This window comes from Rutidosis leptorrhynchoides, chromosome 6 (assembly GCF_046630445.1).
Source record: "Rutidosis leptorrhynchoides isolate AG116_Rl617_1_P2 chromosome 6, CSIRO_AGI_Rlap_v1, whole genome shotgun sequence".
NCBI lineage: Eukaryota > Viridiplantae > Streptophyta > Magnoliopsida > Asterales > Asteraceae > Rutidosis > Rutidosis leptorrhynchoides.
In genome coordinates this window covers 345,150,232-345,162,877 of record NC_092338.1, presented here as the reverse complement: position 1 = coordinate 345,162,877, position 12,646 = coordinate 345,150,232, and positions in this window count along the sequence as shown.

Here is a 12,646-nt window from a genome sequence, read left to right as displayed (position 1 = left end):
ATTAAACTCTAACATATTAATATCTTAAGTTGCATGTTATATATATATATATATATATATATATATATATATATATATATATATATATATATATATATATATATATATATATATATATATATTTATTTTGTATATACATAATAGAATTGTTAATATTTTTAATATAAAATTATAGGTAATGTTATTATAATTTTAGTATAAGTATATTTTTATATACAAAATATTTATTTGTTATAATGATATAATAATAATAATAATAATAATAATAATAATAAAAATAATAATAATAATAATAATAATAATAATAATAATAATAATAATAATAATAATAATAATAATAATAATAATAATAATAATAATAATAATAATAATAATAATAATGAAATAATAATAATAAAGATAACTACCTCAAAGGCTCAAAAAAATAGCAAACAGCCTAAGCCGGGACTCGAACCTACGACCTCTCGTTTAAACACCCATCAACACACCAAACCATAGCTCCGCTGCTTCTTTTCTGACTTAATCACAACCTAAATTCTTTTACCTTATACTATCTGTCTGTCTCTTCCTCTTCTTAAACTTACACATGCCTAGTAACCATCATGATCATCATCCATCATCTACTAACTATTATCATCATCATTGTCTTGATATATAACTCATCATTATCATATCATGTACCCTTATTACCATCACCATATCTCTATTAATATATCAATATCATAATCTATCATATTTTAGTCACGAACTATCATAATCATATTAACATTATCATTAATCTCTTCACCTTCATCAACTCATATCTTCACCATTTTTCTAAACTAACTCGTCTATCTAATTATATCCCATCTATCTCATCTTCTAATCAAAATCATCTCTTCTCAATCATAACCGTCATCGCCATTTGTAACCATCATTCTTACTACCCCCGTATCATTATCATCGACATGTGCATTATGTATCATCTTCTTGGTCCCATCTTCAACTCATCATCTCATGTGCGTAGACCTCATCATTATAGTACATCATACACGTACACCTTCCTCATTATTTCCTATGCCATCGTCCCTCATTACCTTTTCCTATCAACCCAACCTAATTCATGAATTGAGATCTCAGTCCAAACACACAACAAGTTTTACGGCCCATCAAGCCATCACAGGTCACGGCCCAGTCACAAAACAGGAACTCGGGCATCAGAAAATGTAAGTTAGATCTCAGCCCATCATCATCACTTAGCCCACGTTAACAAAAAAAAAAAGGAAGCTGTGTGCTTCGGTCCAGAGAAGAAAGAAGGAAAATTAAACTTTCACTTTGGTAGGCCATGAAGTTGCAACTAGTTCCATATACAAACATTTGATCGGTTCAACCACAAAAACAATAATATAGACGAGGTTGATCATATTACGTAGTATTAATATAACCGATGTATTAGTGTATCCCATATTGCACAAGTGGGGTTAACACTCAAAGAATTATTGGCCCTTTTTAATTCAAATCCCACTTTCATATTACTTTAGCATATCCCAATAAAATTTGTAACAGCTCATGAATAAATCATGTGGGGATACTTTGTAAATGTCGAACATCAAGGAAAAAGATAGAGCATGCTCTTTTGCCTTTATTAAGCTCTTAATAAGTAGTATCATCTCAGCATTTATTTTTTTATTTTTATTCGCTGTGAAAGTTAGAGAGGAAAGGAAATGTTTCGCAGCTTCACAATCTGCAACAGAAAAATAGAAAACGAACAGCTGAAGCAACGCTTTGTATGATACGCAAGCATACAGGAAAACTGCGGAGGTTTATGGTTGTGGGCAACTGTGATTATAGGTGGAAGAGAGTGGCGGTTATGATTGGTGGTTCGAAATGAAGACGGTGTGGTGTTGATTTGGGTTTACGTTTAAGAAAAGAGGGAGGCTTGATAGGTGGTGATTGGTTTGGTTTTGTGTTGGTTCGTTGATGGGATGGTGAAGTGGTGGTTTCGGATTGGGTTTTGTTTTTGAAGTACACGATGGTAACATAAAATATCGAATATCAAAGGTGGTTCAGAGTTTCATTGTGTTGCAGCGACAGGAAACAAAAGCAGTTTTAATCAAATGATGATTATGAAAATCGATGGTGTGGTGACTTGGGTCGAACTAGAAAGTGTTGATGGTGATTTAGGGATCAAGTAAAAGGGTAGCAAACGATCATCGTGTAGCCGAAGAAAAAGAAAAGTATCTTGTGTGTGTGGTTAGAAGATAGCTGGTGACATGGTGTTTGTACAACGATTGCCATTATATATATGTTATAATCGAATAATTGAAACTGTTAAGTATGATACGAATTGATTTGTTATATAATAGAATTGATTTCTCTTCCTTTCTCTCTTGAATTGTAGTTAAAGTGTTTATGAGGTAAGAATGAGAATTAAACAGTCAAAGGATTCGTTTATACTTGTTTTGTAGTCTTGATTGTCTCGACAAGAATTTTGGAGCAAGGACAGTCAATCGAATAAAAGGAAAAAAAATATAAAGTGACAATGATATGCAACAGAATTGTACAGATTTGGTAGGGGTTTTCAACAACTACTAGATCAAAACAAAAATCTTAATTGATGACAGTGAGTTGAAATTAGATTGGGATTATATTTCGTACGATTTCTTTTGCTTTTAAGTATCTTAATATTAAATAATAATAATAATAATTTATATTAATAATAATGATATTAATAATAATATCTAATAAATACTAATACTAATATTAATATCAAGAATTTTGATAATCATTGATAATAGTTTTTAATAATGATTTTAATAATAACAAATAACAATAATAATAATGAAAATGATGATAATATTCTTAATGATAATAATAATAATAATGATAATACTAATAATAATGCTAATATTATTAATGTTAATAATACCAGTAATAATAATATTACAGTCATTTATATATAACAAGTTTGTATCTATAGAACACTGATATTAATATTAATATTGAAAGTAATGACAGTGTTATTATAATAACAATTTATATGATTGAATTTAATATGTTGTTATTTACGTAATAATTATTAATTTAAATTATTATATATACTTATGTATTTACACCTATATATATATATATATATATATATATATATATACATAATTATTTACACATTGGTTCGTGAATCGTCGAGAACAGTCGAAGGGTAATTGATGACATGAATATAGATTTTAAAACTTCCGAGACTCAACATTACCGATTTTGCTTATCGTGACGGGGACATATAAAAATTAAAGTTTAAATTTGATCGGAAATTTCCGGGTCATCACATGCAATACGAAGGACTTATTCCTTTAATATCATGAATCTTCCATGCAATAGCTGGTTTATGAGCTTTCAACACAGAAATGAGTTGAGATTTTTCATTTTCAGTAAGAGAAGACGATATTATTACAGGTAATTCAGATTCACCATGTAAATAAGCGTATTCCAAATGGTTTGGAAGTGGCTTTAACTCTAACGTCGAAGGTTCTTCTATCGATGATTTATATCGATATCTGTCTTCTTCTTTTAGCATTTGAATTTCTTCTGTTGTTGGTTTATATCCATTAGCCATAAGTGTAGCTAACATTTCAGTTTCATCAATTCGTTCAGTTCCTTCTCCTAAAGAACATTCTCCTGTTCCTTGTAATTCTGGAAATTCTTCTAATAATTCTGCATGTGAATCTATAGTTTGAATATAATAGCATGTATTATCTGCAGATTGCGGTTGTTGCATTGCTCTATCAATAGAAAAGGTAACACTCTCGTCCTCTATACTTAGGGTAAGTTTCTTACCGGACACGTCTATCATTGCTTTAGCCGTGTTTAAGAATGGTCTTCCTAATATGAGAGAAACTTGAGAATCTTCTTCCATGTCCAGAACAACAAAATTTACTGAAAATACTAAAGTACCAACTTTAACTAGCATGTTCTCCATTATCCCTCTAGGATATTTTACTGATCTATCGGCTAGTTGTATGCTTATTCTTGTTGGTTTCAATTCTCCAAGGTCTAGTTTAGTGAATAGTGAATACGGCATTAAATTTATACTAGCACCTAAATCTGCCAATGCTTCTATTGAACTAAGACTTCCCAGAAAACATGGAATTGTGAAACTTCCTGGATCAGATAGTTTTTCTGGTATTTTATTCAACAGCACTGCAGAACAATTAGCATTCATAGTAACAGCCGAGAGTTCTTCCATTTTCTTTCTATTCGTGATTAGATCTTTCAGAAATTTAGCATATCTAGGCATTCCTGAAATCACATCAATGAAAGGAAGATTTACATTTATCTGTTTAAACATATCCAAGAATTTGGATTGCTCGGCTTCAAGTCTCTCCTTTCTCATTTTACTCGGGTAAGGAAGTGGTGGTTGGTATGGTTTAACATAAGGTTTAGCCTTAACTGTGTTATCTTCATTAACCTTTTCAACTACCGGTTCTTTTTCCTTATCTTGTTCAGGTTGTGGTTCTTGTGGAGTAGGAATAGCTTCATCAGAAATTACAGGTATTTCAGGTGGTTTAAGTGTAATACCACTTCTTGTGGTAATAGCTTTAGCTGTTTCATTCCGGGGGTTAGCATTTGTATCACTAGGTAGACTTCCCGGTTTTTTTTCACCTATTAACCTTGCTAGGTTACTTACTTCTTGTTCCAGATTTTGAATAGAAGCTTGTTGATTTCTAAATGCTTGAGCATTTTGTTCATTGGTTTGTTTATGAGATGTGAAAAACTGTGTTTGAGATTCAACTAGCTTCGTCATCATATCTTCTAAATTCGGCTTTTTATCATCGGTTTGTGGTGGTTTGTTTTGAAAATTAGGTCTTTGCTGATTGTAAATATTATTAGATACTTGTTGATTGCTAGGACCTTGTTGGTTGTTGTATGGAACATTTCGGTTATAATTCTGGTTTTGGTTGTAAATAGGTCGTGGCGGTTGATAATTATTCTGATAATTATTTCCAGGCCTTTGGTTTATGTATGAAACATTCTCTCTTTGTTCCATTGTTAGTTCAATACTAAGACAATCTTTTGTCAAATGTGGTCCTCCACACTGCTCACAACTAATTCGTATTGAGTGAATATCCTTATTCATCTTTTCCATTCGTCTCTCGACAGCATCTATCTTTGCAGAAATGGAATCTAAGTCATGGCTAGAATCGGCTCTAGCTGCTTTAGATGAGCTAATGATATCTTTTTCTTGGTTCCACTCATGTGAGTGGGAATAAGTGTTATCAATAATTTTGTAAGCATCAGTTTCTGTTTTCTTCATAACGGAACCACCAGCTGCTATATCGATGTCTTTCCTTATAGTGATGTCGCATCCTTGGTAGAATATTTGTACTATTTTGACAAGTGTCTAAACCATGTTGCGGACATCCTCTCAATAACTTTCCAAATCTTGTCAATGCCTCATATAGAGTTTCATTTGGCTTTTGTGTGAACGTAACAATTTCTCCTTGAAGTCTCACGGCTTTAGATGCCGGAAAGAATTGTTTAAGAAATTTTTCAACTAAAACGTCCCATGTATCAATCGCCCCTTCGGGTAACTATTCTAACCAATCTTTGGCTTCTCCCTTTAAAGTCCAGGGAAATAACATGAGATATATCTGTTCATCCTCCACTTCTCTTATTTTAAATAGAGTGCAGATCCTATTAAAGGTACGAAGAAGTTCATTTGGATCTTCCTTCGGCGCCCCACTAAATTGGCATTGATTAGTTACCATGTGTAGAATTTGTCCTTTGATTTCATAATCTGGCGCATTAATGTCTGGATGAGTAATTGCGTGACCTTGGCCAGTGCGTTTAGCTCTCATTCGGTCTTCCATACTTAAAGGTTCCAGATTTTCCATGATTGAATTTGTTGAATCTGAATCACTAGAGGATTTTGATTTAATGGTTGATTCCTCAACAATCTCTGTTTGAATGATTGGTGGTTCCAGAGGAAAAATTAATGGTTCAGGATCTCGAAATCGTCCCTGAATATTCTCCGGATTCTCAATTGTGAGGTTGGGTTCAAAAAATAGATTATCGGAAATTTGAATTGGAGTACTTGGTCGACTGGATGACGATTCTAAAGAAAAATCAACGGCGACAATATTTGCGAGATGTCTTGATCGAGTTACAGGTGGTGAACGTACAAAAGGTGGTGAACGTTTTGCTCGGTGCATTCACTGAATATCCTATTAGTTTTTAAAAAGAAAGAAAAATTATATAAGTTATCAATTAATAGACTTTTCTGATTTTGCCCACGTTTCGAATAGCCAAAAGATGCAGCAGAGGGGCAGGATTTGTTTGGTCTCAATTTAATTGAGTACTGTTTGGCTCCAATAACCCGTTCCACGTACAAATCCAACTATTACTACGAACCAGAAAATTTTGATGTCTATCAATTTAACCACTTAAAACAATTTTTCGTTTGAAATTTAAAGAAATATTAGATAAGAAATAGAGAAAATTCTAAGTCCTAAAAACTAGAATGGCGAGAAATAAGAGAGAAAAAGAGCGCGTCGAAAAATGTCGGTGAATAAAAGATAAGAAAGTAGCGCGTCGAAACTTAAAAAGAAACTAAAATTTGTAGCGTCGTAAAATTCTAAAGCACTTAAGGGATTTTACGGCAAATCTTAAAAATCTAGAAATAAAATAACTACGGCAAAAAACTATGTCTTAAATTAAATACGAGCGAAAAAAAATTTAAAAATATTACAAGAAACGATTAAAAAGGTAAGAAATATAAAAAATAAAATTAAAGTTTATGAAAATATAATTTTTATAAAAATATAATTTTTATATTATTTATTTTATAAAACTATTAATTTTATAATTTATTAAAACTTAATATAACTTAAAAATACAAATTAAAATAAAACTAAAACTAATTTTATTTAATTAAAACCCTACTTATTAATAATTATAAAATTTTAAACCCTACTTTCGTATTAATTGCAGTCCTAGGTTTGACCTGTCAGAAGACCTCCGCGAGTGCGGTATGGTCCAGTTCAAATGCTCCGCGAGTCGCGGAGGGTTCAATTTCAGCTCAAAAGGGGTCGATTTTTACAGTTTCAGTTTTTTTTTTATTTTTATATTTTTACTTTTTATATTATACATAAAATATAAATATAACTTAAATAAAAATTTAATTTTAAAACTAAAATAAAAATACTTATAAATATTATAAACTCTTAAAAATATAAATGTATTTTTCTTTCTTTTTGAATTTTTAGATTTTTATTATTTTTAAAACTTATATTTATAAAAAGAACTTAACAAAAACTTTTATAAAAACTTTTTATTTTTTTATTTTTAGCGTTGCGCTTTCGGCGTTTATGTTATTTCCCCGGCAGCGGCGCCAAAAATACTTGATGTTATGCGAGGCGTATATGAAATAGTGTATATTTTACTAGGAAAAACTATTAAATACGATACAATTTTACACAAGATATTTATTTATTTATAGAATGGATATACCTAAACCTTGCTACAACACTTATAGGCAGTGTACCTAATCGTACAGTAGTGTAGTTTTTAGTAAGTCCGGTTCGTTCCACAGGGAAATCTTTAAACAAAGCTTAACGCTATATTAGTTTTAATTTATAAAAATACAAATATATATATAAGTAATATTATTATTATAAAGGGGGGTTTTTACCGTTTAATGACCGGTTTGTCGATTTTTAAAACTTTAGTCGCAGTTAAAACCTAATGTAAAATATTAAATAAATAAAACTTAATTTAAAACGTAAAGTAAATAACGATAATGAAATTGCGAATAATAAAAGTGCGATAAAATAAAATTACGATAATTAAAAAGTGCGATAATTAAAAGTGCAATTAAATACAATGACAATAAATAAAAATGTGATAATTAGAAGTGCAATTAAATATGAAAATAAAGGAATTATGCTTATTTAAACTTCCGTAATCATGATGTTTGACGCATTGATTTTAGTTTTATGCTCATTGGTTAATTGTCCTTTGTCCTGGATTATTCAATATGTCCGTCTGGTTTTTGTCCATAACAGTCCATCAGTCATAAATATAAAGTGTGAGTGTCCTCGTCAAATTATCCTTATACCCGAAGTCAAATATTCCAACTAATTGGGGACTTAAACTTTAACAAGGTTTTAATACTTTGTTTAATAATTACACCAGGATATCGACTGCGTGTAACCCAAGGTTTTAATACTTTGTTATCAATTATGTCAAGTGTCCTTACACATAATTCCACCCCTGTTTTAATAATTCCATAGACTATTAATCCATTCCCGTGTCCGGTTAAATGAATGATTATTCGTACATATAAATATCCCGCCCATCGTGTCCGATCGAGTGTATATGGTTATTTATAGGGACGTCCAATTGTAAATCTTTATATTAAAATTAACAAACTATCATTTAGTTAAACAAATATAAAGCCCATTAATAGCCCATAGTCTAATTTCCACAAGTGTCGTTCTTTTGTCCAAACCCCAATTATGATACAAATCCCAATTACCCAAATTTAAATATTTAGCCCAACATCATGATTACTGCGGTATTAAATAAGCATAATAATAACTTAGCTACGAGACATTAAATTAAAAAGGTTGAACATAACTTACAATGATTAAAAATAGCGTAGCGTTACAAGGACAGAATTTCGACTTACACCCTTACAACATTCGCTAACATACCCTTATTATTAGGATTAAAATTAAAATTATAATATATATATATATATATATATATATATATATATATATATATATATATATATATATATATATATATATATTTACGTATGATGAAAAGAAAATAAAGTAAGTAATCCGTCGAATTGCATGGCCTTTTATAGGTGGATTTCTGATTTTGTGGGCTCCGCGAGTGCGGCCTTTTTGGGCTTTATAAGCTCCGCGAGTGCGGACCTGTGGAATCCAGCTCACACAAGTTTGGCTCCTAGCTTGCCGACGGATTTTATTATATAAATATAATATAAATATATAATTTATATAATTAATTATATATTATATTATATTTATATACATAATTAATTTGTAACTTTCGGTCCGTTGCGTCGTACGTTGAAAGTTGGTTCATGTCTCGGTTCCGGATTTTCGAACGTCCTTTCGTATAATTTAATATCTTTTACTTTGCGTTTGGCGTCTTGTACTCTTGTAATTTTGAGACGTTTCTCATCAATAATTTGAACCTCTTTGCTTGTACTTTGTACTTTTTAGCTTTTTGGTCGTTTGCGTCTTCAATTCGTCGAATCTGTCTTTTATCTTCACCTTTTAATATTTAAACAAATATTCCTTGTAAGTAGGACAACTGCAACTAAAAGCTTGTCTTTCTTGAGGGATAATGTGATGAAATATATGTTCGTTTTTAGCATTATCAATGAGTTCATATTATGCTACGAAATACTATTGAGTACTCTTAATATTATGTATGGTTAACTCGATTCTTTTGGCTATTTTTGTAGGAAATGGCACCGACTACTCGTCAGAATTTGAACCTGAGCGAGGAAGACTTTCGTGTTTTCCTTGCTACAAACATAGCCGCAGTGTAGGCTGCAATGAAAAATAATAACAATAACTCTGGTTCTAGTACTGGAACTAATCCCACAAGAAATCGTGTAGGATGCTCCTACAAAGAATTCACTGCCTGCAAACCTTTGGAATTAGATGGAACCGAAGGACTAATTGGATTGAAACGGTGGACCGAGAAAGTTGAATTGGTGTTTGCCATAAGTAAGTGTACTGAAGAGGACAAAGTTAAGTATGCTACGCATACCTTCACATGTACTGCGTTAACGTGGTAGAACACCTATCTGGAACAGGTAGGACAAAATGCTGCTTACGCACTACCGTGGTTAGCATTCAAGCAACTGATGAATGAGCAGTATCATCCTAGAAACGAAGTCAATAAGCTCAAGGTAGAGCTTAGAGAGTTACGAACACAAGGGTTTGACATTACCACATATGAACGACGATTCACAGAGTTGTGCCTATTATGTCAAGGAACGTTCGAAGATGAAGAGGAGAAGATCGACGCATTTATAAAAGGATTACCAGTAAGGATTCAAGAAAATGTGAGTTCACACGAGCCCGCTTCCATACAAAAGGCGAGTCGAATGGCTCATAAACTCATAAATCAGATTGAGGGAAGAATTAAAGAACAGGCAGCCGAAGAAGCCAACACGAAACAACTCGAGAGGAAGTGGGAGGAAAATGGTGACAATAATCACCAGTACAACAACAATAAAAATCGCAAAAACTATCCCAACAACCGCAACAACAATTGCAATAATAACCGCAATCCTAACAATAACTACAACAAACGTCCCAACAACAACAACAACTACAACAACCGTTCCAACAACAACTACAATCCCAACAACAACCAAATCAATAACAACAATGGCAACAACAATCAGAACAATAAATGTCTAAGGTGTGGAGGGTTTCATCCAGATAAGTTCTGTGTAGTAGTGTGTACCAACTGTAATAGAACCGAACATAGTGTAACGAAGTGTGATGTCTATGGACCAAAGGCATATAAAAATAACAGAACAAATAATTCCATTATTTGTTACGGATGCGGAATCCGGGCCATTTCAGCAAAGCATGCCCTAATCAAGGGAATAATAATGGGCAAGGCTGTGGACGAGTCTTCAACATTAATTCGGCAGAAGCGCAGGAAGACCGGAAGCTTGTTACGGGTACATTTCTTATTGACGATAAATCTGTTTATGTTTTATTTGATTCGGGTTCGGATAGAAGCTATATGAGTAGAGATTTTTGTGCTAAATTAAGTTGCCCATTGACGCCTTTGGATAGTAAATTTTTACTCGAATTAGCAAACGGTAAACTAATTACATCAGATAAAGTATGTCGGGGTAGAGAAATTAAACTGGTTGACGAAACATTTAAAATTAATTTAATACCAGTCGAGTTAGGGAGTTTTGATGTAATAATTGGCATGGACTGGTTGAAAAAGGTGAGAACAGAAGTTGTTTGTTACAAAAATGCGATTCGCATTGTGTGTGAAAAAGGAAAACCTTTAATGGTGTACGGAGAAAAGAACAACGCGAAATTAAATCTTATTAGTAGTTTGAAGGCGCAAAAACTAATAAGAAAAGGTTGTTACGCCATTCTAGCACACATCGAGGAAGTTAAACCTGAAGAAAAGAACATCAGTGATGTTCCCGTCGCAAAAGAATTTCCCGATGTATTTCTGAAAGAATTACCGGGATTACCCCCACATCGATCCGTTGAGTTTCAAATAGACCTTGTACCAGGAGCTGCACCAATAGCTCGTGCTCCATACAGACTCGCATCCAGCGAATTGAAGGAACTTCAGAGCCAATTACAAGAAATTTTAGAGCGTGGTTTTATTCGACCAAGCACATCACCATGGGGAGCTCCTGTTTTTTTTGTCAAGAAGAATGATGGTACATTTAGGTTATGTATCGACTACAGAGAGTTGAACAAACTTACCATCAAGAACCGCTACCCACTACCGAGAATCGACGACTTATTTGATCAACTACAAGGCTCATCGGTTTATTCTAAGATTGATTTACATTCTGGGTAGCATCAAATGCGGGTGAAGGAGGATGATATTCCAAAGACTGCTTTTAGGACACGTTACGGTCATTACGAGTTTATGGTTATGCTATTTGGGTTGACTAACGCACCAGCTGTGTTCATGGACCTCATGAACCGAGTGTGTGGACCATAACTTGACAAGTTTGTCATTGTTTTCATCGATGACATACTTATTTACTTAAAGAATGACCAAGAGCACGAAGAACATTTGAGAAAAGTGCTAGAGTTGTTAAGGAAAGAAAAATTGTACGCTAAGTTTTCAAAGTGTGCATTTTGGTTGGAAGAAGTTCAATTCCTCGGTCACATAGTGAACAAAGAAGGTATTCAGGTGGATCCAGCAAAGATTGAAACCGTTGAAAAGTGGGAAACCCCGAAAACTCCGAAGCACATACGCCAATTTTTAGGGCTGGCTGGTTATTACAGGAGATTCATCCAAGATTTTTCCAAAATAGTAAAACCCTTGACTGCATTAACGCATAAAGGTAAGAAATTTGAATGGAAGGATGAACAAGAGAAAGCATTTCAATTTTTGAAGAAAAAGTTAACTACGACACCTATATTGTCATTACCTGAAGGGAATGATGATTTTGTGATATATTGTGACGCCTCAAAGCATGGTCTCGGTTGTGTATTAATGCAACGAACGAAGGTAATTGCTTATGCGTCTAGACAATTAAAGATTCACGAGCAAAATTATACGACGCATGATTTGGAATTAGGCGCGGTTGTTTTTGCATTAAAGACTTGGAGGAACTACTTATATGGGGACAAAAGTATTATATATACCGACCACAAAAGCCTTCAACACATATTTAATCAGAAACAACTGAACATGAGGCAGCGCAGGTGGATTGAATTGTTGAATGATTACGACTTTGAGATTCGTTACCACCCGGGGAAGGCGAATGTGGTAGCCGACGCTTTGAGCAGAGAGGACAGAGAACCCATTCGAGTAAAAGCTATGAATATAATGATTCACAATAACCTTACTACTCAAATAAAGGAGGCGCAACAAGGAGTTTTAAAAGAGAGAAATTTAAAGG